At 44.0% G+C, this 27,781-nt stretch overlaps 1 protein-coding gene and 1 long non-coding RNA gene across 3 annotated transcripts in view; one reads left to right on the top strand and one right to left on the bottom strand.

Moving 5' to 3' along the window:
• Positions 1 to 9,852: 9,852 nt before the first annotated feature.
• The window catches only part of LOC138853477 (uncharacterized), a 30,042-nt gene continuing 12,113 nt past the window's right edge, over positions 9,853 to 27,781 (bottom strand). The window contains exon 2 of the long non-coding RNA XR_011392663.1: positions 9,853 to 10,562. This is a non-coding gene — a long non-coding RNA (uncharacterized lncRNA). The remainder of the gene's footprint in view (positions 10,563 to 27,781) is intronic.
• LOC128696640 (CUB and sushi domain-containing protein 1) overlaps positions 14,377 to 27,781 on the top strand; it is a 58,367-nt gene continuing 44,962 nt past the window's right edge. Inside the window, exon 1 of one of the 2 annotated variants that reach the window (XM_070090295.1) lies at positions 14,377 to 14,398. The gene's annotated coding sequence lies outside the window, so the exon portion shown is untranslated. Of the gene's footprint in view, positions 14,399 to 27,625; positions 27,771 to 27,781 lie in introns of those variants that run through there. The other variant, XM_053787971.2, reaches the window with a different exon arrangement.

Here is a 27,781-nt window from a genome sequence, read left to right as displayed (position 1 = left end):
CTGTGGTGCCGATGACCATTCTAATACGTCTTGCAATCGATCTCCCTCTTGCCTTAACTGTCATGAGGCTCACCCTTCGTACTCTCGCCGTTGTCAGGTCTATTTAAACGAGCGGGAAATCCGTTACCTCAAAGAGACAGAAGATCTCCCTTATGCCATGGCAGTTTCTCATCTCCGCCTCCAAGGGAGACTCCCACGTGTTTCTTATTCCCGTGTTTCAAAACGTCCCCCCACTTCTGGTATCCCATCTTCTACACCCACCTCTGTGGTTACCTCTCCCATAATCATTCCTGTATCTAATCCTTTTGCTGTCCTCGGCTCAGACGTCCCTACTTCAACGCCTCAGTCTAATCTCGCTTCTTCGAGTTCTCTCTCACAAGCCTCAGTATCGACGAGACCTCGTACGACACCTCCTCCCAATCGTCCCTCTACTTCTCAAAAGTCAAAAAAAGGTCCGTTAACACCTCCTACCCATCTTCCACCTCTTCATTTTACCCTCCCTGTCTCTGTCCCTAGTTCTTCCCCTCTCACTGGCTCAGTTACAAGTGCAGAGGTTCACCCTCCTCCTCGTAATGTACCTTCCTCCCCTGTTCCCTCCCAAGTTTCTTCCTCTTCTGCCACCTCCCAGGTTCCTGCCTCCTCTGTCCCCTGCCACGCTTCTCCAGTTCCCTCCACCCTTTCGCCCCCCCCTACCTTGGTACAGTCCAATACAGTTCCAATCTTTACTCATCCTCCCCCTACCATTCCCAATATTGTCTCCCATACGACATCTCTGAATTCCGAAACACTTGAAGCAATCTCTGAATATATTGCAGAGACCAAACCATCAATGGACACTGATCCACCTTCTGCTCTTTCTCTCTCCTCTGCTCCATCTGCGCAACTCCTTTCTTCACAGCGCACCGTTCCTTCGCTGCTTGAACATTTTCCACTGCCTCCGCATGTGGACTTTTCTAACCCTTCTAGTCCGTAGGAACCCTTACCTGCGGATTTCAAGTATCTTTATCATTGCCAATCATGGCCTATTTACAGTGGAATATACGCGGCCTCAGGGGTAATCGGGATGAGCTTCAGATGTTACTCTCCCAGTTTGCCCCTGTTGGTGTTTGCTTACAGGAACCAAAATTACACTCTGCTGTTATTTCTCACATCTCAGGCTATAATTTATTGTATTCTTCTGATCCTTTTCCTGATGGGACCTTTAATGAAAGTGCCCTTCTTCTCCGCACTGATATTCCGTACCATCAGCTATTTGTTCATACTTCGCTGCATTACACAGCAGCCCGTATCCACTTACATAGGTGGTATACGCTCTGTTCTTTATATCTCTCTCCTTCTCGGGCATTATCTATTCCGGATTTTGCCTTCCTTGTTTCGTCATTACCGCCACCGATTCTGTTACTTGGTGATTTTAATGCCCACCATTTCCTCTGGGGGGGGTCTCACTGTGATTCCCGTGGAATTCAGTTAGAGGCTTTTCTTGCCACCCACCCCCTCCATGTTTTAAATACAGGTACTCGCACCCATTTTGATCCTCGGACTCATACTCTCTCTTGCATCGATCTCTCAATCTGCTCTTCCTCCGCCGCATTAGACTTCACTTGGTCTGTTCTCCAGGACTTACATGACAGTGATCATTTCCCAATCATTCTTACTTCCCCTTCATATTCGCCACCTCTTCGCACCCCACGCTGGCAATTTAATCGGGCAAATTGGAACCTTTACTCACACCTAACTGTTTTTAAAGAGGTTCCTTCTTCGTCCTCCATCGATGAGCTTTTACACCTCTTCTCGTCCTCCGTTTTCACCGCAGCTTTTCATTCTATACCCCAAACTTCGGGCAGGCATTCTCAGAAATGCGTGCCTTGGTGGTCTCCTGCTTGTGCTCGTGCAGTACGTTTGAAACGCGCTGCATGGGGCAGGTACCGGTACAATAGAACCACAGAGCGACTCCTTGATTTTAAACAGAAGCGTGCGATCGCTCGCCGTGTCATCCGTGACGCTAAACGCACTTGCTGGCGAGATTATGTCTCCACCATCACCTCTGCTTCCTCTATGAGTGCAGTCTGGAAAAAAGTACGAAAACTGAGTGGTAAATATTCTCCTGACCCGGCTCCTGTTCTGCGGGTTGCCGGTGTTGATATAGCAAACCCACTAGATGTTGCCAATGAAATTGGCAATCATCTGGTCCGTATTTCTCAGGGACTCCATCTATGCCCCTCATTTCTTTCCTCAAAGTCTGCCAGAGAGTTAGCACCCTTGGACTTTTCTTCTCTCAGAGAAGAACAGTATAATGTGCCTTTTACACTTCAAGAACTGGAGGCAACACTCTCAGCTTGTCGATCATCGGCAGCTGGGCCCGGCGACATTCATATTCGTATGCTACAACATTTACATCAGTCAGCCCTTGCAGTCCTATTACGCCTTTACAATCTTATTTGGTCACAAGGAGTTCTTCCACAGCTGTGGAAATCCGCCATTGTTCTCCCTTTCCGCAAACCAGGCACTACGGGACATGAAACCTCCCACTATCGTCCCATTGCTCTTACCAGTGCAGTTTGCAAAGTAATGGAACGTCTAGTAAATAGACGTTTAGTGTGGTATTTAGAGACACACAACAGTCTCTCCACTCGTCAATATGGCTTTCGTAAGGGACGTTCTACCATAGACCCCTTACTGCGCTTGGATACGTATGTTCGTAATGCCTTTGCGAATAACCACTCAGTTATTGCCATATTTTTTGACCTTGAGAAGGCATATGACACAACTTGGAGGTATAATATTTTAGCCCAAGCCCACTCCTTAGGCCTTCGAGGCAATCTACCATCCTTCCTTAAGAACTTTTTAACTGACAGGCATTTCCGTGTTCGGGTTAATAATGTGCTCTCCCCGAACTTTATCCAAGCTGAAGGTGTCCCCCAGGGATGTGTTCTGAGCACAACACTTTTTCTCCTTGCTATTAATGATTTGGCCTCTAGTCTTCCATCAAATATTTGGTCATCACTCTATGTTGATGACTTCGCTATTGCCTGTGCAGGCGCTGACTGTCACCTCCTTACAGTTTCTCTCCAACATGCAGTCGACCGTGTTTCCAATTGGGCCACCACACATGGGTTTAAATTTTCCAGCACTAAAACCCACCAAATCACTTTCACTAGACGCTCTGTCATCTCCGATCATCCTTTGTACCTCTATGGCTCCCGTATCCCTGAACGTGATACAGTCAAGTTTCTGGGCCTCCTCTTTGATCGTAGGTTATCCTGGAAACCTCACATTACCTCTCTGAAGGCAACTTGTCACAGCCGGCTGAACCTTCTTAAAACCCTTGCTCATCTTTCGTGGGGAGCTGATCGTCGAACCCTCCTTCACCTACATTCCACCCTTATTTTATCGAAACTTGATTATGGTGACCAGATCTATTCAGCGGCATCTCCTGCTACTCTCTCTAGCCTTAACCCCATTCATCACCAAGGATTACGTTTATGCCTTGGTGCTTTTCGCTCTTCCCCTGTCGAAAGCCTCTATGCAGAAGCGAACGTTCCATCCTTATCCGATCGCCGTGATGCCCATTGCCTGCGCTACTATGTATGCTCTCATGATTTCCGCAATCCTTCCATTTATAGAATGGTCACTGATATTAGTAGACATTCTTTATTTGTTCGCCGCCCCTGCTTACTCCGTCCCTTCTCTCTTCGCCTTCATTCGCTCTTGTCTTCTCTTCAACTACCACCTTTCTATGTACATGTAGCATCTCACTTTTCCCTACCCCCCTGGGAAGTTCCAGCTGTTCGAGTCTGTTGTTTCTCCCTCCCTTGCTCGAAAGCCCAACTGTCTACGGTCGCTTCCCGCTCTCTTTTTCTTGACCACTTTCACTCTCATTCTCATGCCATTGCTGTGTACACAGATGGCTCTAAGTCTTCTGACAGCGTAGGATTCGCAGCAGTGTTTCCGGACAGCGTCGTACAAGGGCATTTACTATCTTTGGCTAGTATTTTTACTGCTGAATTATATGCCATCCTTACAGCACTTATCCGTATTGCATCTATGCCTGTGTCATCATTTGTGGTTGTCTCAGACTCCCTTAGTGCTTTACAGGCTATACAAAAATTTGATACACCTCACCCCTTAGTCCTCCGTATCCAACTTTGGCTACGCCGCATCTTTACCAAGCATAAAGATATTGTTTTTTGTTGGGTCCCTGGTCATGTTGACGTACAGGGCAATGAACAGGCAGACACTGCTGCGCGGTCAGCAGTACATGACCTACCAGTTTCTTATAGAGGTATTCCATGTACGGACTATTTTGCTGTAATATCTTCCCACCTTCACACCCGTTGGCAACAACGTTGGTCTACTATGCTCGGCAACAAACTTCAGTCTATTAAACCGAGTATAGGTTACTGGCCGTCTTCTTATCACCAGTGTCGAGGTTGGGAGACTACTCTCTCCCGTCTTCGCATTGGCCATACTCGTCTTACTCATGGATATCTCATGGAGAGGCGTCTTGCTCCTCTCTCTGAGAATTGCCAAGCTCCATTATCAGTCAGCCACATTCTGTTGGACTGCCCACTTTATCAACGAGCACGCAGAATTTACCTCTGTCGTCGTCTTCGCCCCGCTGCTCTCTCTTTACCTTCCCTTCTCGCTGATGGACCCACCTTTCATCCGGACTCTCTCATTGACTTTTTGACAACGACTGACTTACTTCACAAATTCTGATACTTTCAGCCCTTTCTACTTCAATCTCTTGCTACCCTCTACCCCCGTACTATCCCCTGCCCCGCTGTTTTCTGTAACCTGCTGATCATCCCCCCTCCCTTCTGCCATCCAATTCCCTTGCTTCCTTCCCTACCCTGCAGCGCTGTATAGCCCTTGTGGCTTAGCGCTTCTTTTTTGATTATAATAATAATAATAATATGTTATTAATATCTGCGCTGTATAGCCCTTGTGGCTTAGCGCTTCTTTTTGATTATAATAATAATATGTTATTAATATTGCTTGTCATATTTGATGAATTATGATAGATAAATAAGCCATAGAGTTGATATTAGTGAAATATTAAAGTATAGTTTGTCGTGCCTCCTGAGAGCCGGAACGGATTAATTCCATTTCAATGAATTTAAATGAGGAAAACTGACTCTGCAAACGAGCAAATCCAGATGCGAGCAAGGCCACAGAACAGATTAAACTTGCAAGTAGAGGTTCCACTGTACTCCCCTTCTGTGAATAAAAATAGTACAGTAAATCCTCAACATAATGGACTAATAGGGGATTATTTGAATGTCTGTTAAGTCAGAATAGTGCTAAAAAATAGCAATAAAATGCATTAAAGTACTCTACTCATCCCTAATATAATACTGTATACACATAATTTACAAATATACTGAAATAAGCACTTAAAATAAAGAAGTTAAAAGTACAATTTACCCAGTTGATTTTACTCATAATTTTAAAAGTCCATTATATTGAGGGTTACTGTAATAATCCTCTTAGGGGGGCTCCATTATGTGGTAAAGAGGCTTTGGTCTGAGTAATTGGACCTTTCAGTCTTTTGCCTCCAACCGACCCTAATTACCCTCAATCCCTTCCCTTCCTGCCCCATCCCTCCTCCTCCTCCTCCCCCCCCCTTCCTTCCCTGCTTTTAGCCTTTAGGGTCCTTCCCTCAGGTTGGGGTAGGGGGTCATTATCTCCCCCATTCTATCGAGGTCCTTGGTGGTGGTGTTATTTGCCATGGAATCTGGATCATCTGGGGATGTCCCGATTTCCCTCCGGAGTTCTGGGGAGGGGAGTGACTTAGGTTGTTCTTCGGGTGATGGGTGTATCTCTGGAGGCTGCCTGTCAGTTCCGGGAGGTGGTGGCTGAGAGAGGTATGCCTTGTGGTGGGTTACCAGCCGTTCTCTCTCTTGTCCTCCAAGGTGGTTTGGTGGATGTGAGGGTGGTATCCTGGACTGCTGGTTTACCAGCATGAAAGGTAGGGTATGACATGGGTTCCATGCAGCACCTGCACTGCTGGCTGCACCGAGGGTCCCGATGGGCCCATGGGAGGATATACAATCCTTTCCATTCCTCTTATAGCTCCACATTCTTCTCCACCCTCTTTTTTTCTTTTTTTTTTTTTAAATAAAAAAAAAGGAGAAACATACCCATGACTTACCCCCTTTTGGATCCTTTCTGCAGCACCCCTTACATACCTTGGTACACCTTTGAACCTCTCTTCCAACCCAGTACCTTCTCCATGTAATGTTCCATTACCGCGATTCCGACTGACCCTTTACACGCTTTGACCTCCACACAGCTTTATGATCCAGGCTTCTCCACATACAGTGTCAATTTTCAGATCACACACACAACTGAACGGCGTGCCTTTAACCTTCTGTCCAAACAACCTCAACCTGTCACTGATAACCTAACCTCAGTTTCCTCTCATGCTCCTAAGAAGTATCCAGCTAAGCAATTCCTCCCCTTACGCTCTATGTTTCAAAGTCCTTCTTGGACAAAATTCTTTATACTCCAGCATCAGAAGGTACTCCTCTGTCATGTTGGGCAGAACATTTCCTTTCATGTTCTTACGAGTGGCACACACGTCACAATACAAAATGCAAAGCAGTCACATAATCTTTCACTTTTTGACATTGTGAATATCAAAATGGTATACAATACCGACAGGTTGGTAGGTAAGACACATAGGCAACATTTAGGCAACTTTATTCCGAAACGTTTTGCCTACACAGTAGGCTTCTTCAGTCGAGTACAGAAAGTAGGCAGGAGCAGTAGAGATGTGAAGACGATGTAATCAGTCCATCACCCTTGAAGTCGTAGATTTGAGGTTGTCAGTCCCTCAGCCTGGAGAAGTTCTGTTCCAAAGTCTGGAACAAACTGAAGATCAAGGGTGATGGACTGATTACATTTTCTTCACATCTCTACTGCTCCTGCCTACTTTCTGTACTAGACTGAAGAAGCCTACTGTGTAGGCGAAAAGTTTCGGAATAATGTTGCCAATGTGTCTTACCTACCAACCTGTCGGTATTGCATACCATTTTGATATTCACTCTGTCAGACACTGCAACACAATGGCATCTTGGTACAGAAGAGAAAACCACCTTGGACAACTTTTTCAAGTGAGAATTGTTTGATCTGAGAGGGACATGACCTCTCAGTGGCTACATTCTCACTACTACTACTCTGCACCTCTCCTTCTGACAGTATTTAAGTCTCAACACTGTCGCTTGATCTTCAGTTAGTTCCAGACTTTGGAACAGAACTTCTCCAGGCTGAGGGACTCACAACCTCAAATCTACGACTTCAAGGGTGATGGACTGATTACATCGTCCACATCTCTACTGCTCCTGCCTACTTTCTGTACTCGACTGAAGAAGCCTACTGTGTAGGTGAAACGCTTCGGAATAAAGTTGCCTATGTGTCTTACCTACTTTTTGACATTGACAACATGGCCATTAAAATTCACAAGCACATCTCCCTTAATTCTTGCTGTGGATCTATTGTCCTTCCACGTACAATCATACAATGCGAGTTTCTTGCATGTAATGAAAACATTCTGGAGCAACTTGAGCTCCAGAATCTCCCGATCATTAAAGTTGACACTTACACGCTCCCTGCCCACGGGCGGAGGCACTATCCTTGCAATATAGTGAGGGTAACTTAACAGCTGCGAACTGCCAGCATCTGTTTACGTAGAGTGACAATGCCTACAAGAGTGGGTGATAATCCCTACGCTTCAGCAATGTCAAAAATGCTGGAGATTTGGCCACCCAACAAAATATTGTGGGTCAGGCAGAATGCCCTGTGTGGTGGTGCTGACTATAGCTGTCCATCCTGCAGCCTTAACTGCAAAGAGGTGTACCCAGGCAATTCTTGCCCGAAATGCCTAGGCATGCTAGAGGCCTTCCTTGTAATTAATATTTTATAATATGTAAACCATACATTATAAGCTTTGCAAGGAAATAAACATTTATTATTATTATTCCCAATTTTCTTGAGAGAAAGAGGGCTTTTCTTATTCCATGGCAGTTTCCCATCTCTGCCTTCAAGGGAGATTCCCACAGCTCTTTTATTTCAGGGTTGCTACATGGCCCCAGACCTCGGTGGTGCCTGCTTCCACAATTGCCTCTGTGCCCCTTCTGCAGTCAACTCAGTGCCCAACCCTTTAATTGTCCTGGGTTCTGGGGTTCCCCCCACATCATCTTTAACTGTCCCTTCTTCTTCACCTTTGCACTCATGTTTCAACATTTACATGCCCCTCTAGTTTAAATTGACGCCACATATACCTTCTCCAAAGTCTACATCTTCATTTACGTCCAAATCTCCTTCAACCCCCAAACCACATGACATTCCCAAACATCATTCTCCCTGTCTCTGAGTCTAGGCCTTTACCTTGAGATGCATCTGTTACTGTTGTAGAGGTTCATCCATCCCCAAGTACAGTTTCTCCCTCACCCGTCCCTCCAGAAATTTCTACCTGCCAAGATACCTCTACCCCTTCTTTGGTGTCTTCCATGGTCTCCACTTTTACCCAAACTGCATCTTCTCCCTCTGCTGCCAAGCTCTCTCCACCTTCTCTCTCACCTGAAACTATTGAAGCCATCTCCACGTTTATTGAGGAGATAACACTTATCAAGGAGACTGGCCCATCCCCTGACACTTCATAGTCTCACCTTCCACGCCTTTCTTAGCACTGCCTTCTTCACAACATCCCAATACTTCACTCCTTACTAGTGTCCCATTGCCTCTGCATGTTGACTTTACTGACCTTCCTGATTCATAGACACCTGCAAAATGTTACTATTATGCTTTCCTAGTCAATTATGGCTTATTTACAGTGGAATATTCAAGGCCTCAGGGATAATCAGGGTGAGCATCAGGTATTGCTCTCCCAGTTTTCCCGTCTGTGTCTGTTTAAAAGAACTAAAATTGTGCTCTGCCATTTTCTATCCCATCTCGAGCTATCTCTTATTACATTCATCAGATCCTTTTTTCCTGATGGGTCTTTTAATTAAAGTGCATTTCTTTTGTGCCATGGTATACCATTGTAATAAAGTTGGTAGAATTACCGACAATATGTAAAGTAAAAGGACACAAGTGCAACTAATGTGACATTTACTGTGGCAACGTTTCGCTCTCCAGGAGCTTTATCAAGCCATTACCTATGGCTTGATAAAGCTCCTGGAGAGCGAAACGTTGCCACAATAAATGTCACATTAGTTGCACTTGTGTCCTTTTACTTTACACATGGTATACCATATTCTTGGTTCTTTGTCTGTACTTTGCTGTATTACCCTGCAGCCTGCATCTACTTGGACAAGTGGTATACAGTCTGCTCTTTATATCTTTTTCCTTCTCGGCCATTATCTATTCCAGATGTGGCATCATTTCCTCTGGGGAGGGTCTCACTGTGACTCTCATAGCAATCAATTAGAGGCTCTTCTCACTTCTCTTCCCCTCCATGTTTTAAATACATACAGGTACTACAACTCATTTTGACCCTCGCACTCAGTCTCTTACACAGATCTCTCAATTTGTGCCTCTTCAACTGCACTTGACTATTTGGTTTGTGCTCCCTGATTTACATGACAGTGCTCATTTTCCCATCCTACTTCTCATATGTATTCTCGACCTCCTTCCAGCCCACATTAACAGTCTGAATGAACGAATTGGGCCATTTACTCATGTCAAACTGTTTTTAGTAAGGAATCTTTTTTGGAGTCCTCCCAAGGGAAAGAGAAAAGTTAGATGCGAGATGAACGTATAAAGGGGGCAAATGAAGAGAAGTCAAGAGTGAGTGAAGATGCAGAGAAAAGAAACTGACTAAACAGGGGCAGTGAATAAATAATAGACTTCTACTAACATCCTTTACTATCCTGTATGTAGGACCGTGAAGGTCACAAGAGCAGACAAATTAACTGAGGCAATGGTATCATGTTGATTGTTCTTCTTATACAACTTTGGTTGCACTGCATTTCCAGCAAAAACTAAGAAATTGTTTTCTGCTGGGTCCCTGGTCATGATGTTCAGGGCAATGAGCAGGCAGATTCTATGTCAGGAGTACATGAACTTTCAGTTTCATATAGAGATATTCCATTCTCAGATTATTTTGCTGTAATCTCTAGCCACCTTTGCAACCACTGGTAACAACATTGGTCTGAGTTGATTCATAAATTACATTCTATCAAGCCAAGTATAGGATCCTGGTCTTTTATCGATGTCGTGGTTGGGAAACTACACTTTCCCATCTTTGCACTGGGCACAGACATCCCACTCATGGGTGTCTCATGGAGAAACACCCAGTTTGACCATGAAGTGTCAGGTTCCAATTTCAGTTTGCCGTATTATACTGGATTGTCTTGTCTATTAACAAGCACGCAGAATATACCTCTGATGTCATCGCTCTAACACTCTTACTTTATCTTCCCTCCTCGCTGACGGCCCCACCTTGGACAAAGACTCCCTCTGACTTTTTGACAGCAACAGATTTATTACACAACCTTTGATTATACAGTGGACCCTCGGGTATCAGCCGTAATCCGTTCCAGAAGGTCTGCCGAAAACTGAAAACAGAAATAATATTTCCCATAAGAATTAATATAAATACAATTAATTTGTTCCAGATAAAAATATTCCCCCCAAAATTTTTTTTTTAACAATTATATAAATATTACATACCTTTATTGAAGGCTAATGCTGGCTTCTGGAAGATAGTGGAGGAGGAAAGAGGGAGAAGTTAGTTTGGAAGGGGAATCCCCCTCCATAAAGACTTTAGGTAGCAATGCCTTCTCTGGGGTTACTTCCCTTCTTTGTCTTTTAATGCCACTAGGACCAGCTTGAAAGTCACTGGACCCCTGTCTCACAAAATAACTGTCCAGAGTGCTGTTTCTGGCATCTCTAAGATTTCCCTGAAGTGGGACAGGGTTTTGTCACTAAACATGTTGCAGATATAGCTTGTTTCAGCTTTGTCAGGGTGGTACTTCTTGACAAAACTTTGCACATCATTCCACTTTGCACAAATGTTCTTAATCAATGAAGAAGGCACCTCCTTCACTCCCTCTTCCTCCTCCTCTGAAGCAAGTTCCTCAGCCGCAGTCTGTTGCTGTTCGAGTTGAAGCTCTTGCAGCTCTTCAGTGGTTAGCTCTTCCCTGTGGTCCTCCACCAACTCTTCCACATCCTCGCCACTCACCTCCAACCCCAGGGACTTCCCCAGTGCCACAATGGAGTCCATAGGGTCAGGGTCAGCCTCAAACCCTTCAAAATCCCTCTCTTGGACACAATCTGGTCATAGTTTTCTCCAAGCAGAGTTCAAAGTCCTGGAAGTCACTCCCTCCCAAGTCTTACCTATCATGCTTATGCAGTGGAGGATAGTGAAGTGATTCCTCCAGAACTCTCTTAGGGTCAACTGAGTGTCCGAGGTCACTTCAAAGCACTTTTGAAACACTGCTTTGGTGTAGAGTTTTTTGAAGTTAGAAATGACCTGCTGGTCCATGGACTGGAGGAGAGGAGTGGTGTTAGGAGGCAAGAACTTTACTTTTATAAAACTGAAGTCCCTAAACACTTGGTGTTGCAAGTCTGGAGGATGTGCAGGAGCATTGTCCAGTAACAGGAGGCACTTGAGTGGCAATTTCTTTTCCAGGAGGTATTTTTTCACACTTGGGCCAAACACATCATTAACCCACTCTTTGAAAATTTGCCTTGTGACCCATGCCTTATGATTAGCTTTCCACATCACACATAATCTATTCTTCATGACATTGTTTTTCTTGAACACACTGGGATTTTCTGAGTGATACACGAGTAAAAGTTTCACTTTGAAATCCCCACTGGCATTACCACACAACAAAAGAGTAAGCCTGTCTTTCATAGGCTTGTGTCCTGGCAGTCCCTTTTCCTCCTGGGTAATGCAGGTCCTGTTTGGCATTTTCTTCCAAAACAGGCCTGTTTCGTCACAACTGAACACTTGTTGGGGTTTGAATCCTTCAGCCTTTACGTAGTCCTAGAATTCAGGAACATGCTTTTCAGCCACACATTTGTCAGAACTTGCAGCCTCACCATGTCTTACAACATTGTATCACACTGTATCAACATTGTATCTATCAAACCATCCTTTGCTGGCCCTAAATTCACAAACTGCAGCACTTGTTCCAGGCATTTTCTTTGCAAGATCCTCATGTAACTGCATTGCCTTCTCATAAATAATCGACTCCACAACACTGTCTCCCACTCATTCTTTTTCCTTAATCCACAATAATAACTTTTCCACCTCTTCCATTATTGGTGGCCTTTGTTTAGTTAGAAAAGTTACTCCTTTTGCAACATTAGTGTCCTTGATTTGTTCTTTCTTTGCCAGGATGGATGTAATTGTTGATTTATTCTTGCTGTACATCCTGGCAAGTTCCACCACCTTCATACCACTCTCAAACTTTTCGATCACTTCACACTTAAATTCCATGGTGTTTCTCACTTTCTTTACCACAGGAACTTTCTTTGGAGCCATGGTTACTTAGTTCACAATTGCACTGCAAAAATAAAACAAACTACAATGGGAAATAAGCAAAATGTTTGGATGTATGAGCAGAAGCTTCCTCAGCCACCGAGAGACACAGCCAAACTGATGGGCAAGTGGCCCCAGCCGGCGGACGGACACGTCCCAAACGGTCAATAACCGGGGGTCGAAAAACCAGCCAATCACCGAGGTGGCTGATAACCGGGGGTCCACTGTACTTCCTTAGCACTCCTGTTCTTACAAACTCTACCTCCATTATACTTTCCGCCCTCCACAGTCTCGGATTGAGCATATTAAATCGTTAGCACAGCCTACCCCTGCAGTGCTATATGAGCCTGTTGTGTTTAACACTTAAGCTTATTATAATAATAATAATAATAATACAACTCTCATGAAGCTGACCTTTCATTGGAGGTCTTGCCTTGCTGCTGCTTTTTTTTATCTCAACTCCAGTACTGTATGACCCTCTTATTTTTTTTCTTTTCACTTTACAGTGAACCCCTACTTAACAATCTAGAGGCTGAAGGAATGGTTCTTGAAGAGAAAAATACATTACACAAATTGCAGTTACCCTCACACATCCATGCTATAACTTAAGACAGGGACTGGGATGGTGATATTCTGTATCTAATTCATATGAATTTTATTAATGATGAAATATAAAAATGTACCCACCAGAGATAGGCCACAGACAAACAATGATGCTGACATAGTACACACACCTCTACATAAGAAAGACAGTACCTGAAAAATCTCTCCCACTGACAGAAGTCTTCCAAACACAACCCTGGACAATTTTTTTTTTCACTGCCAACAAATGAATCCTGAAACACACCTGAGTGACAACATACTTGCACAAGAATTCTTGACACAGTAGGCCAAGCCCTCGACTTCCATTACCAGGACTGGGCACCTCTACATTGTCACTCTACCCTGAGCTACAGACTTAAAATAACAATTAGAACTGCAGCACATCCCAAAAACTTATGTCTGCCCTGTTCATGGATGGACAAAACATTAAATTGATATACTTAAACTGACATTCAATAGCCATGAATTTCCCCACTCAGTATAATGAGAAGATTAATGCCTATTAGCAAAGGCACTTCAACATAGTACTCCACAACAATGCCGTAAATGCTGGCACTACAACACAGTAAATGTAATTTACAGGCAGAATGTCCAATCTGTAGAGAAATGGATAATAATAAATAATTCATTATTATCCATTGGATAATAATGGATCATTATTAATGATCCAACCTTTGACTTCCTTACCTTATACGTAGCTTTAATTGCAAAGCGCATCTTTCCAATTCTCAATAGTGCCCTGTTTTCCTTCAGGAAAGCAAAAACTGGCATTTCATATAATATAATATCTTTATTTACTACAAGTACATGTACAAGGTATACAGGTCTAGCTGACATGACATACTATATAGAAAGCCGCTTGTTATGCTGAACATTTCGGGCAAATGTTCAGCATAACAAGGATGTGGGTCAGCATAACCCAGGATGAGACCCATACCAGTCGATTAACACCCAGGTACCCATTTTAAACTAATGGGTGAACAGAGACAGCAGGTGTCTTCAGGGCCGGATTACCGCATAGGCAAACTAGGCATTTGCCTAGGGCCCCGCGCATTTGGGGGGCCCCGTGATCCAAGGAGTTCAGGGGCTCATCCAAGACTGCGCACATGGTGCAAGTGCAAAGGGGTCACTACCTAAAAAGTTCAAGTGTTTGGAGAGTAAAATTGATTTTTAAAAATTAATCAAAACAAAAATAAATAATGAAATAAAATAAAATAAAAATAAATAAGCCTAACCATAGATGGCAACACTCAACATGCCTTTGTTTACATCAGAACAGCTGTGTTTTCCCGCTAATGGGTAAGTATGGGAGATTCCTCTCCAATTTTCTGTAGTAATTACACGTTATCTAGACTTGTACTGTGACAGATTAACTGAAGTGTTGTTGATAGACATTAATGTGTATGGATAAATGTTTCTTTTCGCCTCTAAATGTTAAGGGAGGTACCTGATAGGGTTACTTGACCAGTAAAGACGCATGGACCAGTAAAGACGCATTTTTGGTAAAAATACTATAAAGAAAAACCTAAAAACGCAAACTGACTTACGTTTGAAGGTTTTAAAAGCACTTTGTCCTGTCTTTAAGTCTTTATCATTTCAATAACAGATCTCAATTGATTGATGTAGAACATCAATTAATTTACTACATATTTCCCCAGAAACACATAAGCCACATCAGAAAATCGTTGGCTGGGTGAAACTGAAAACTGTCCCTGCATTTTTTTAATTCTCATGTCCTTATCTATGGTGGTAGGCCATATATCATGCAAAACATAATGATTAGTTTAGTTATGAAAATGGTAATATAAATACCATTGTGCATTGTTCTTGGACTCAGTATGATTTCTGTTTAAGTAAATTGGAGATCAAGGAGGATGAATTAGTAAAATATTCGTAGCCCAAATCACTAACCTAATCTATGGTAAAAGTTCTGTATATGACTCCTTTCTGGTAACGTTTTGAATTTTTAGATGCGCAGCCAGAGAAAAGGGGGCTACAAGGGCCATAATAATAATTAAAAAATTAATAATAATTGATAATGAAAAATTTGTATTTGCATGATTACAGACAGTGATACATCCTCATTATGGCATCTCGTGAACGTGATGTTGGACGTTCTTATGCGAGTGGGTCACAGAAAAGAAAGAAAAAATTCAAGAAGAACAGAAAAAGAAAGATGTAGGAAGCTGCAGAAAGACCACAGACATGCTCAGGAAAACAGTTTCTTATGTTACCAGTACAGTTGAATCTGCAGATACGTCAGATCATACAGGAAGCCCTCCCTCCATTATTTCTCAGCCAGCATCTACTTTTTTTGTCTCCTCTCAATGTCTCAACGGACATTTCATCCACAGGATTTGTCTTAAAAGATCCTGCCTCATGGCCAAATGTAATCCCAGATTCTCTACGTAATGCTTTCATTGCAGAAAACTTCAGTCAAACTCTGAACACTGACTTTAGGAAATCAGCAAGGATTTATGATGATGGAAGTCGTCGTTGTTTAAAGTCATCTATGTTTTATAGGAAGCTTGCAAATTCAGAAACTGTGAAAAGATCATGGATGGTATACTCTGAAAGCTCAGGAAAAGTGTACTGTTCAGCATGCAAGCTATTTTCTACCAAAGAAAATACCTTCACACAGGGGTTCAATGACTGGAAAAATTCCAAGCGTTTCGAGGAACATGAAAACAGCACCACTCACAGGAGCTGCATTTTAGCCAGTGTATTTCGTGCTCAGAAAAAAGGCTTATTGGATTCTCATTTGGAAAATCAAACTGAAAAAGAGCGCACTTATTGGAGAAAAGTTCTAGAAAGAGTTGTTGCTGTTGTAAAATTCTTAGCTCTAAGAGGACTTGCTTTCCGTGGAGAAAATGAGGTTTTTGGTTCGGAAAACAATGGCAATTTCCTAGGGATCATAGAACTGTTAGCACAATTCGATCCATTCTTAGCAAATCATGTGTCACGCCTTGGGAATGCAGGAAGAGGCACTGTATCTTATATGTCATCTACTATATGCAATGAATTTATTGAACTGATGACTAAGAAGGTCCTCAATAACATCATAGCAGCTGTGAAAACTGCAAAATACTTTGCAATAAGTGTAGATTCAACACCAGATATTTCACATACAGATCAATTGACATTCATTGTTAGCTTTGTCGACTCCAGTGGTAAGCCTGTAGAGCGCTTTATAAAATTCATTCCTCTTTCAGGCCATGATGGAGAAACAATGATGAATGTAGTACTGGATACTCTGCTTGAACATGATCTCTCTATTATGGATTGCCGTGGCCAGAGCTACGACAATGCAAGTAACATGGGTAAATATAATGGATTGCAAGCCCGTATCAAGCAAATCAACCCACTTGCTGAATATGTGCCCTGCTCAGCACATTCTCTTAATCTTGTTGGGTCATGTGCTGCGGAGTGTTGTGTCGCTGCAGTTTCATTTTTTGGACTTTTACAAACACTCTTTAATTTTTTCTCTGCTTCAACGCATCGGTGGAGTATACTCAAGTCAACCATTCATGGAGATGTCATCAAATCATTATCAACAACAAGGTGGTCAGCGCAGCATGATGCAACACATGCTTTGAAGGACAGCTTTGCTGAAATACGTTCTGCTTTGATCCAAATAGCAGAGGATGAAGACCAGACAGCAACTACAAGAAGTGAAGCAGCCAGCTTAGCATCAGAATTGGAAGATTTTGAATTGGCCTTGCTCTGTGTGCTTTGGGACTGTATACTGGAACGGTTAAATGCCACGAACAAGACACTTCAGAAAAATTGAAATTGAAATGGCTACTTGTGCTAACCTCTATGCAGGCTTAGTGGAATTTGTAAGCTCACTTCGCAATGATGAAACTTTTGAAACGTTTGAAGAGAAAGCTAAACTGCTGGTGAAAGACTACAGTTACCGGGCTGATCATCAGCGGTCAAGGAAGAGGAAACGCAGTTTTGAAGAGCCAGACAATGAAATTGTGTTGCTACCAAGGCAGAAATGTAAGACAGCTACATACTTCATCGTTCTGGATTCACTGATTACAGAATTGGTGAAAAGAAAAGAAATCTACCAGAATCTCAATGACAAGTTTGGATTTCTGTTCAAAATTACTACTATGCCAGATGCAGAATTGAGAGAAGCTGCATTAAAGTTGCAACAACACCTTTCAGCAGATGTTCAGGACACATTTGTTGAAGAAATAGTTCATTTTTCTGGGTATATGAATCAGATTAAAGCTCCACCTGAAAAATGTGCGCCCTCAGCTGCTTTGAATCATTTAAGAAATGCAGGTATCTCAGAAACCTTCCCTAATGTTGACATAGTGTATCGCCTTTACCTAACACTTCCAGTTACTAACTGTGAAGGAGAACGTTCATTTTCTGCTTTGAAAAAAGTGAAAAAACAGCTCCGTTCAACAATGAGCCAAGACAAATTGTGTAACCTAGCCTTGTTGACCATTGAGTCTGATCTAAAAAGAAATATTGATTTTCAGAATATAATTGATGATTTTGCCAATATGAAATCCAGAAAAAAGTTTATTTAAGAAGTGCCTGTGAATATAAACAATTCTTTACTTTCTTGAGTTGATATGATTTGATAGTCTTATGCATGATGCAATGATAGCAGTAATGGTCAGTGATTTATAAAGGGAATAATAGTGTTGTAGTGGTTATGCTGAATATAATAGGTACATGATGTCACTACTTTAATAGCCTAATCTAGTAATACTATGCTGTCTTGAGTTTATTCTCTTTAAAATGCATGATTTAACAAGATAGTTATAATGGCTGTTGGTAAATGGTTTTGGTTGTCTTGATGTACTTTCCCTATTAAATTTAATCTAAATAGCCAGAATGTATTTAATTAGACCTTCAACAGGCTCACACTGACCCCCCACCCCCAAACTGGAAGGGGTCGCTTCGCTTACCCGTAACTCAAAGGGGCCCCGCCAATCTGAATAGCCTAGGGCCCGGAGACTTCTTAATCCGGCCCTGGGTGTCTTATGGAAACACGTCCCTAACGTTTTCCAGCCGTACCGGAGGAGATTTTAACTCTGGACCTCAGTGTGTGAGCCGAGTATGCTAGCGATCGAGGGCCTGTCATATAACCAAACTTACCTAACTCTGCCTGTGGGGAAGAATACCATGCATTTCCCACTCCAAAGCCGACACATCTAATCCTACCTGGAGTTTACCTGGAGAGAGTTTCGGGGGTCAACGCCCCCGCGGCCCGGTCTGTGACCAGGCCTCCTGGTGGATCAGCGCCTGATCAACCAGGCTGTTGCTGCTGGCTGCACGCAAACCAACGTACGAGCCACAGCCCGGCTGATCAGGAACTGTCTTTAGGTGCTTGTCCAGTGCCAGCTTGAAGACTGCCAGGGGTCTGTTGGTAATCCCCCTTATGTGTGCTGGGAGGCAGTTGAACAGTCTCGGGCCCCTGACACTTATTGTATGGTCTCTTAACGTGCTAGTGACACCCCTGCTTTTCATTGGGGGGATGGTGCATCGTCTGCCAAGTCTTTTGCTTTCGTAGTGAGTGATTTTCGTGTGCAAGTTTGGTACTAGTCCCTCTAGCATTTTCCAGGTGTATATAATCATGTATCTCTCCCTCCTGCGTTCCAGGGAATACAGGTTTAGAAACCTCAAGCGCTCCCAGTAATTGAGGTGTTTTATCTCCGTTATGCGCGCCGTGAAAGTTCTCTGTACATTTTCTAGGTCGGCAATTTCACCTGCCTTGAAAGGTGCTGTTAGAGTGCAGCAATATTCCAGCCTAGATAGAACAAGTGACCTGAAGAGTGTCATCATGGGCTTGGCCTCCCTAGTTTTGAAGGTTCTCATTATCCATCCTGTCATTTTTCTAGCAGATGCGATTGATACAATGTTATGGTCCTTGAAGGTGAGATCCTCCGACATAATCACTCCTAGGTCTTTGACGTTGGTGTTTCGCTCTATTTTGTGGCCAGAATTTGTTTTGTACTCTGATGAAGATTTAATTTCCTCATGTTTACCATATCTGAGTAATTGAAATTTCTCATCGTTGAACTTCATATTGTTTTCTGCAGCCCACTGAAAGATTTGGTTGATGTCCGCCTGGAGCCTTGCAGTGTCTGCAATGGAAGACACTGTCATGCAGATTCGGGTGTCATCTGCAAAGGAAGACACGGTGCTGTGGCTGACATCCTTGTCTATGTCGGATATGAGGATGAGGAACAAGATGGGAGCTAGTACTGTGCCTTGTGGGACAGAGCTTGTCACCGTAGCTGCCTCGGACTTTACTCTGTTGACGACTACTCTCTGTGTTCTGTTAGTGAGGAAATTATAGATCCATCGACCGACTTTTCCTGTTATTCCTTTAGCGCGCATTTTGTGCGCTATTACGCCATGGTCACACTTGTCGAAGGCTTTTGCAAAGTCTGTATATATTACATCTGCATTCTTTTTGTCTTCTAGTGCATTTAGGACCTTGTCGTAGTGATCCAGTAGTTGAGACAGACAGGAGCGACCTGTTCTAAACCCATGTTGCCCTGGGTTGTGTAACTGATGGGTTTCTAGATGGGTGGTGATCTTGCTTCTTAGGACCCTTTCAAAGATTTTTATGATATGGGATGTTAGTGCTATTGGTCTGTAGTTCTTTGCTGTTGCTTTACTGCCCCCTTTGTGGAGTGGGGCTATGTCTGTTGTTTTTAGTAACTGAGGGACGACCCCCGTGTCCATGCTCCCTCTCCATAGGATGGAAAAGGCTCGTGATAGGGGCTTCTTGCAGTTCTTGATGAACACAGAGTTCCATGAGTCTGGCCCTGGGGCAGAGTGCATGGGCATGTCATTTATCGCCTGTTCGAAGTCATTTGGCGTCAGGATAACATCGGATAGGCTTGTGTTAGTCAAATTTTGTGGCTCTCTCATAAAAAATTCATTTTGGTCTTCGACTCTCAGTCTGGTTAGCGGCTTGCTAAAAACTGAGTCATATTGGGACTTGAGTAGCTCACTCATTTCCTTGCTGTCATCTGTGTAGGACCCATCTTGTTTAAGTAGGGGCCCAATACTGGACGTTGTTCTCGATTTTGATTTGGCATAGGAGAAGAAATACTTTGGGTTTCTTTCGATTTCATTTATGGCTTTTAGTTCTTCCCGCGATTCCTGACTCCTAAAGGATTCTTTTAGCTTAAGTTCGATGCTTGCTATTTCTCTGACCAGTGTCTCCCTGCGCATTTCAGATATATTGACCTCTTTTAGCCGCTCTGTTATTCTTTTCCGTCGCCTGTAAAGGGAGCGCCTGTCTCTTTCTATTTTACATCTACTCCTCCTTTTTCTTCGAGGAATAAGCCTTGTGCATACATCGAGTGCCACCGAGTTAATCTGTTCTAGGCATAAGTTTGGGTCTGTGTTGCTTAGTATATCTTCCCAGCTTATATCGGTTAGGACTTGGTTTACTTGGTCCCACTTTATGTTTTTGTTATTGAAGTTGAATTTGGTGAATGCTCCCTCATGACTAGTCTCATTTTGTCGGTCTGGGGCTCCATGCATACATGTCTGAACCTCAATTATGTTGTGATCTGAGTATATTGTTTTTGATATGGTGACATTTCTTATCAGATCATCATTGTTAGTGAAGATGAGGTCTAGTGTATTCTCCAGTCTTGTAGGCTCTATTATTTGCTGGTTTAAATTGAATTTTGTGCAGAGATTTAAAAGCTCGTGTGAGTGTGAGTTTTCATCAGAGCTGCCTCCTGGTGTTATTTCTGCAACAATATTATTTGCTATATTCCTCCATTTTAGGTGCCTTAAGTTGAAATCCCCCAGGAGCAAGATGTTGGGTGCAGGAGCTGGAAGATTTTCCAGACAGTGGTCAATTTTTAACAGCTGTTCCTGGAATTGCTGGGATGTTGCATCCGGAGGCTTGTAGACTACCACAATGACTAGGTTTTGGTTCTCGACCTTTACTGCTAAAACTTCCACTACGTCATTTGAGGCATTAAGCAGTTCTGTGCAAACAAGTGACTCTGCAATGTACAGGCCAACCCCCCCCTTTTGCCTGTTCACTCTGTCACATCTGTATAGGTTGTAACCTGGGATCCATACTTCGTTGTCCAAGTGATCCTTTATGTGGGTCTCAGTGAAAGCCGCGAACATTGCCTTTGCCTCTGCAAGCAGTCCACGGATGAAAGGTATTTTGTTGTTTGTAGCTGGCTTTAGACCCTGTATATTTGCAAAGAAGAATGTTATCGGACTGGTGGTATTGTTGGTACTGGGGGGGGGATTTTTTTTCCGGCATTAGTATCTGTATCTGTTGGTTTGGAGTGGAGGCCATCGACTGTGGTTCCACTCCAGGAATGACTGGATTTGGTGTACGATTTCTGCCATTTCCTGCCAGTTTTTTTTCCTTCCTGGCACTAAAAAACCTCTCCCTCTTGAGTGGCTGTGGCTACCCAGGTTTTCCCCTGGCCTGGATGTTTTGTATCTTTTTGTCCCCTTTAGATGGTATGCCTGGCAATTTAAGTTATAGCACAGTCTTTCCTGTACTGAAGAGGTACACATTTCAGGGTGAAAAAGCTTACAGGAAGGGAGTTTGCATTTTCCTGTTTTCATATGGGCATGGCATTTTCTAGGGTGGTCATAGTTGCATGTCCCATCTGTTTTTCCAGATTTCCCATGCCAGCAGATACCAAGTGCATAGTATGTGCACAGGCTTGGTTTCCGCTTGCCTTGGGTTTCTGTGACTGTATTCCCTGTTGGTGCATGTTTCCCTGTCTTACTTCTATCCTCCCTAGCACCAACAATGGAGCTCCCACCAGTTGTTTTTGGTAATTTATCCTCACTATTGCTATTGGAGTCCTCTTGTTTGCTATTTCCTGCGGTATTTCTAGTTTGCAATATTGGTTTTATCTTATCTTTGACTACACTTGTTTCCCTACTATGGCTCCTGTCCCCTATGAGGTCATTTATATGTATTCCTTCCTGCGTATAATTCCCGACTCCCTGGACAATATCTCCAGCTTCACCATTTCTGTCTCCCAGGACAGTATCTCCAGCTTCACCATTTCTGTCTCCCAGGACAGCACCTCCAGCTTCACCATTACTGTCTCCCAGGACAGTATCTCCAGCTTCACCATTTCTGTCTCCCAGGACAGCACCTCCAGCTTCACCATTTCTGTCTCCCAGGACAGTATCTCCAGCTTCACCATTTCTGTCTCCCAGGACAGCACCTCCAGCTTCACCATTACTGTCTCCCAGGACACCTCCAGCTTCACCATTACTGTCTCCCAGGACAGCACCTCCAGCTTCACCATTACTGTCTCCCAGGACAGCACCTCCAGCTTCACCATTACTGTCTCCCAGGACAGCACTATCAGCCCCACATTTACTGACTACCAGGACATCACCTCCAGCCTTACAGTTTATGACTACATGGCCAGTATCAAGGGCAGTACCATTCAGCCCAGACATTTTATGTTCCCATCTGTTGTAGAAAGCTTCCAGGTTTTCTATGGGCCAACTTTTTTGTAGTTTCCATTAATGATGTTACCACTTCTCCATCTGTTATCTTCAATGTCCCCTAACCTACGGTCCTCTTCAATTGTCGCTTGGGACACTTAGAACACAATCCCAAAGACCTCCAAACCCTTACGCCTTGAGACCTTGCAACTACGTAACCACCCCTTCACAAACTAGATTCTCTGACCAAGCACCCAAAACTTACACTTGTTTCTATCTCATAAATACATCCCCCCCCCCACACTTTTACTCTAACGTTCCCAGACACAACCAATCAGTCCTATTTTTACAGGCTCCTCCATCACTTGAACAAACTCTCCTTTCTCAGCCCTCCCTTTCTTTGCTAGCTGCCAATATCTCTACAGTCTGTACCCCACTTTCCTTGCTCGGCCCACACATTACACTGCATTTTACTTCCCTGCCTCCAGAGACAAAATCAAAGCACACTTCATGTGCATTTTAATGTTACACATTTCCAACCTTCCATTCATTCAATTTACTATCCCACAGCTTGTGTCTATTTGGCCAAGTGGCACAGTGGGCTTATATTTCCTTCAGGCTTGTTGTCTATAACTAATGTGCAAAGATCTTGACTTCATCCTTACTGCGTCACTACTTTTATTAAGTGATTTTTTAACTTAATTATTCTCAGGGTCGCAGAGTGACTTTTGCAAAGGCGAGTCAAGAGTTTTTTCACCCTCTTATACGTCTATAAACGTATCTTGATCACCAGCATCCCTAGATTCTCAAACAAGTATTTTTTTTTCTTTTTTTTTTATTAATTTTAAGCGCTTAACCCATGTGGGTCATTCAGCGCAAGACGCGGTGAAGGTTTGATCCTCCGTCTACTGAGCGCCTGACAGACGCGCTTCCTATTTGTCCTCACCTATACTTCCATCTCATGTATGTATCTACCTGCTGACTGTGGTGGCAATTTGAGCATCTGAATTGGGTATTTTAAACATGTCATACAGTACTATACTTTTCCTAATTTCTCCTCCGATTCCTCTACAGATAACTTATATCTTTTTGGTTCCACCGTACTTTATGCAGCCACACTCGCCATTCCCCGGACCTTTGGTAAACATTTAAAAAAAAAAAACTATATCGAAGTCAGTCTCCCGACTGACCTTGTGAAGTTTGTTTAGCTGTGTGGGGCCACTTATACTGCAACTGCAACGCAGACCATTTTCTAGTTTATAACTAAGGAAGACCACATGCAGATCGTTGTATGGACAGCTAAATGAATTTGATAGCTTGCTTTTGTGATCACCGTAAATGCCACTTCCTCTGTGTGAGCAGGCTGGAAAAACTACAATAAAAAGCACAAACCTAACCTGCGTCTCTCACTACCACCACCAGAAAAAATAAAGTAGATCTTGATGAAGTTCCAAAAGCAACTCGGCGGCGTCCCAGGTGATGCAGTAGTGGCGGCCCAGGTGATGCAATAGTGGCGGCTCAGGTGATGCAGTAGTGGCGGCCCAGGTGATGCAATAGTGGCGGCCCAGGTGATGCAATAGTGGCGGCTCAGGTGATGCAGTAGTGGCGGCCCAGGTGATGCAGTAGTGGCGGCCCAGGTGATGCAGTAGTGGCGGCCCAGGGGATGCAGTAGTGGCGGCCCAGGTGATGAAGTAGTGGCGGCCCAGGGGATGCAGTAGTGGCGGCCCAGGGGATGCAGTAGTGGCGGCCCAGGTGATGCAGTAGTGGCGGCCCAGGTGATGCAGTAGTGGCGGCCCAGGGGATGCAGTAGTGGCGGCCCAGGTGATGAAGTAGTTTCGGCCCAGGGGATGCAGTAGTGGCGGCCCAGGGGATGCAGTAGTGGCGGCCCAGGTGATGCAGTAGTGGCGGCCCAGGTGATGCAGTAGTGGCGGCTCAGGTGATGCAATAGTGGCGGCCCAGGTGATGCAATAGTGGCGGCCCAGGTGATGCAGTAGTGGCGGCCCAGGGGATGCAGTAGTGGCGGCCCAGGTGATGGAGTAGTGGCGGACCAGGTGATGCAGTAGTGGTGGCTCAGGTGATGCAGTAGTGGCGGCCCAGGTGATGCAGTAGTGGCGGCCCAGGCGATGCAGTAGTGGCGGCCCAGGTGATGCAATAGTGGCGGTCCAAGTGATGCAGTAGTGGCGGCCCAGGTGATGCAGTAGTGGCGGCCTAGGTGATGCAGTAGTGGCGACTCAGGTGATGCAGTAGTGGCGGCTCAGGTGATGCAATAGTGGCGGCCCAGGTGATGCAGTAGTGGCGGCCCAGGTGATGCAGTAGTGGCGGCCCAGGTGATGCAGTAGTGGTGGCCCAGGTGATGCAGTAGTGGCGGCCCAGATGATGCAGTAGTGGCGGCCCAGGTGATGCAGTAGTGGCGACTAAGGTGATGCAGTAGTGGCGGCCCAGGTGATGCAGTAGTGGCGACTAAGGTGATGCAGTAGTGGCGGCTAAGGTGATGCAGTAGTGGCGGCCCAGGTGATGCAGTAGTGGCGGCCCAGGTGATGCAGTAGTGGCGGCCCAGGTGATGCAGTAGTGGCGGCCCAGATGATGCAGTAGTGACGGCCCAGGTGATGCAGTAGTGGCGGCTCAGGTGATGCAGTAGTGGCGGCTCAGGTGATGCAGTAGTGGCGGCCTAGGTGATGCAGTAGTGGCGGCTCAGGTGATGCAGTAGTGGCGGCCCAAGTGATGCAGGAGGGGAGGCGTATGGTAGTTCCAAACTTGCTATATTCCTAGTGAGTGGTTATTGCATGCAACAATCTTACTCACACATGTCAATAACACTCAAATATTACAAGTATTCAACGATCAGCGGGACAATGGCAGGATTTAACAATTACAGGACAAGTTTACAGCCGAGCAGTGAGCTTTTAAGACCATATGATGGTACCTACAGGTAGAATGGCGGGACGGCGAACGCCAGAGATCTTCCTTCTCCCTTAAGGCGGTTTTATCTCCGTAAAGTTAACTAAGTGTTTAAAGATAAGCCTAAGGAGGAAACGAAGCAGTTGCTGGCGTTCTCCTTGAATGAGTAAGAGCGTTGCAAGGACGGTGTCTTTTTCCTGACGCCAGACGCAATTAAAAACCTGAAGAGGAGTCACACGTGGCACTACGACTTCACCAAGGTAACCCATCAAGCCATAAATACAATCCGCGAGATGATTAAGAACGACCTACAGACTTTCCATTACGAGGAGTACCGCAAGGAAGAAAGGAAGCGGCCCATACAAGAGGTCTATGACGGCACAATGCCTCTCATTAATCCTAAATACTTACGCAGAGCCAAGGACCCTGACTACAATGCCCGAACTGGCTATAATGATCACATCTGTTAATGGGATCAATACCACCACCTTAATGAAAAACGTACCTTCTCAACATAGAAACACAACTACAGAATGAGAGAATTGTTAAAGAGAAGAGAATTTTCCCAGAACTGGGCTCCTGACGAGAACAAGTTACCTTTTGCTCTAGATAATGAGGAGCTATTTGATACGACAGAAAGGGGCACGATGAATAGATAAAAGGTAATCCTCGGAGAGTCTGACCCTCTCGTTGCCCGTCCCTATTTAGACGAGGCCAAGAGACGGCAGAGAGAGAGGCAGGAGAGAGAGGGTCGGTCACCCACCACCACCCATCAAGCACAGTCCAAATTTCTTTCTCTATGTAAACTTCGCGAATAGGGAAAATAATCGGAGTTGCGTGCCCAATCCTAGTAGGCATAGCACGAAGAACAAAAAAAACTTTACAAGGAAATAGAAAGAATTTTTGGCCAGAATAGGGAAAGCGCATTTGTTGTCAGTGGTTCCTGTGAGCAACAGAATGAGGTGTCCGGTCAGTCTTACATTATTGCTAGAGAGAAGCTAGTTGAGTCCCTGGCTCAGTAGCTGCAGCAGCTCACACCATCCATCAAGAAGTGATTTGGCGCGCAAGATAAGCGCTTTACTGAACAGACAGTGACAGAGGATTGAGCCTCCACCATTCCTCGCGCTGAATAACCGACAACTGCCCTTTTCCACCCGAAGTAAGCAACTAGTACAGCTTTATCATTCTATCTGTACTTTTATGCATTTATTTATTTATATCATTTTGCCCACTTATATATATATATATATATATATATATATATATATATATATATATATATATATATATATGTGTGTTTCCTGCATGCCTCATGTGTAACTGTATGTTTCCTATATACTTCTGTGTTCTATGTATCCCTATGTATCACATGTAAATCAACTGAAGAGGCTCTGAGGAAATGAAACAGCAGCCACCTCTACCTGGGGAGTTTTGGGTATTTTGAATGATTGTCGGAGCTGCTTATACTGTGTTAGTTACCATTTTGTCCTAGGCACATGTCGATTAGACACTAGGCCTGTTGTGTATGTGTGTGTGCATATCTGTGTGTGTATGTGTGTGTGTGTGCATATTTCTGTGTGCATGTGTATATCTCTGTGCATGTGTATATCTATGTGTGCATGTGTATATATGTGTGCGTGTGTATATCTGTGGGTGTGCGTGTGTATATCTGTGGGTGTGCCTGTGTATATCTGTGGGTGTGTGCACATATATATGTGTGAGTGTGTATATCTGTGTGCGTGTGTATATCTGTGTGGGTGCATGTGCACGTGTGTGTGTGTGTGTGGGTGTGCATGCGCGCATGTGGGTAATATACCATCTTATTTTAATATACCACTACTGCTGAGATAAACTGACAAATAATTTTTAAACAACTCTCATAGCTTGTAATAGTGTGTTTAAACAGGACTTCTGTACACTGTCTAATATTAGCAAGACTAAACATTAGTTACTATGTAGGAACACAAGTAGTGTATCATGAGATCAAAATCAAATATAGAAAATCACTATCTTGTAACCAATATTCAAAATCATGATCTTTGATTGTTCAATACTCACAATATATAAACGTTTATTTATACTTTATGACTGAAGCACCATTATGGAAATACAGTAATCAATGAGCCTCTTTCTAGTGTATAAAATTTACATACTTGAAACTGAGAAATCCAAATGGTAGTACAACAACATGCTACCTCACACCAATGTAGCAGAGCGCTTATGAGTGACTATAGCAGGAACTGCCTGGTGCAGAGCAGCAGCATCCCAAGATCCTCCCACAGGATCATCAGCTTCTCCTGGAGCAGGTGATCCCTTCATGACTTCCAAGGGCTGGCAAGTAAGAGGAGT

Source organism: Cherax quadricarinatus, chromosome 31 (genome assembly GCF_038502225.1).
Source record: "Cherax quadricarinatus isolate ZL_2023a chromosome 31, ASM3850222v1, whole genome shotgun sequence".
Lineage (NCBI taxonomy): Eukaryota > Metazoa > Arthropoda > Malacostraca > Decapoda > Parastacidae > Cherax > Cherax quadricarinatus.
Note: the sequence above shows the minus strand (reverse complement) of the source record. Positions and strands in the feature narration are given on the sequence as shown.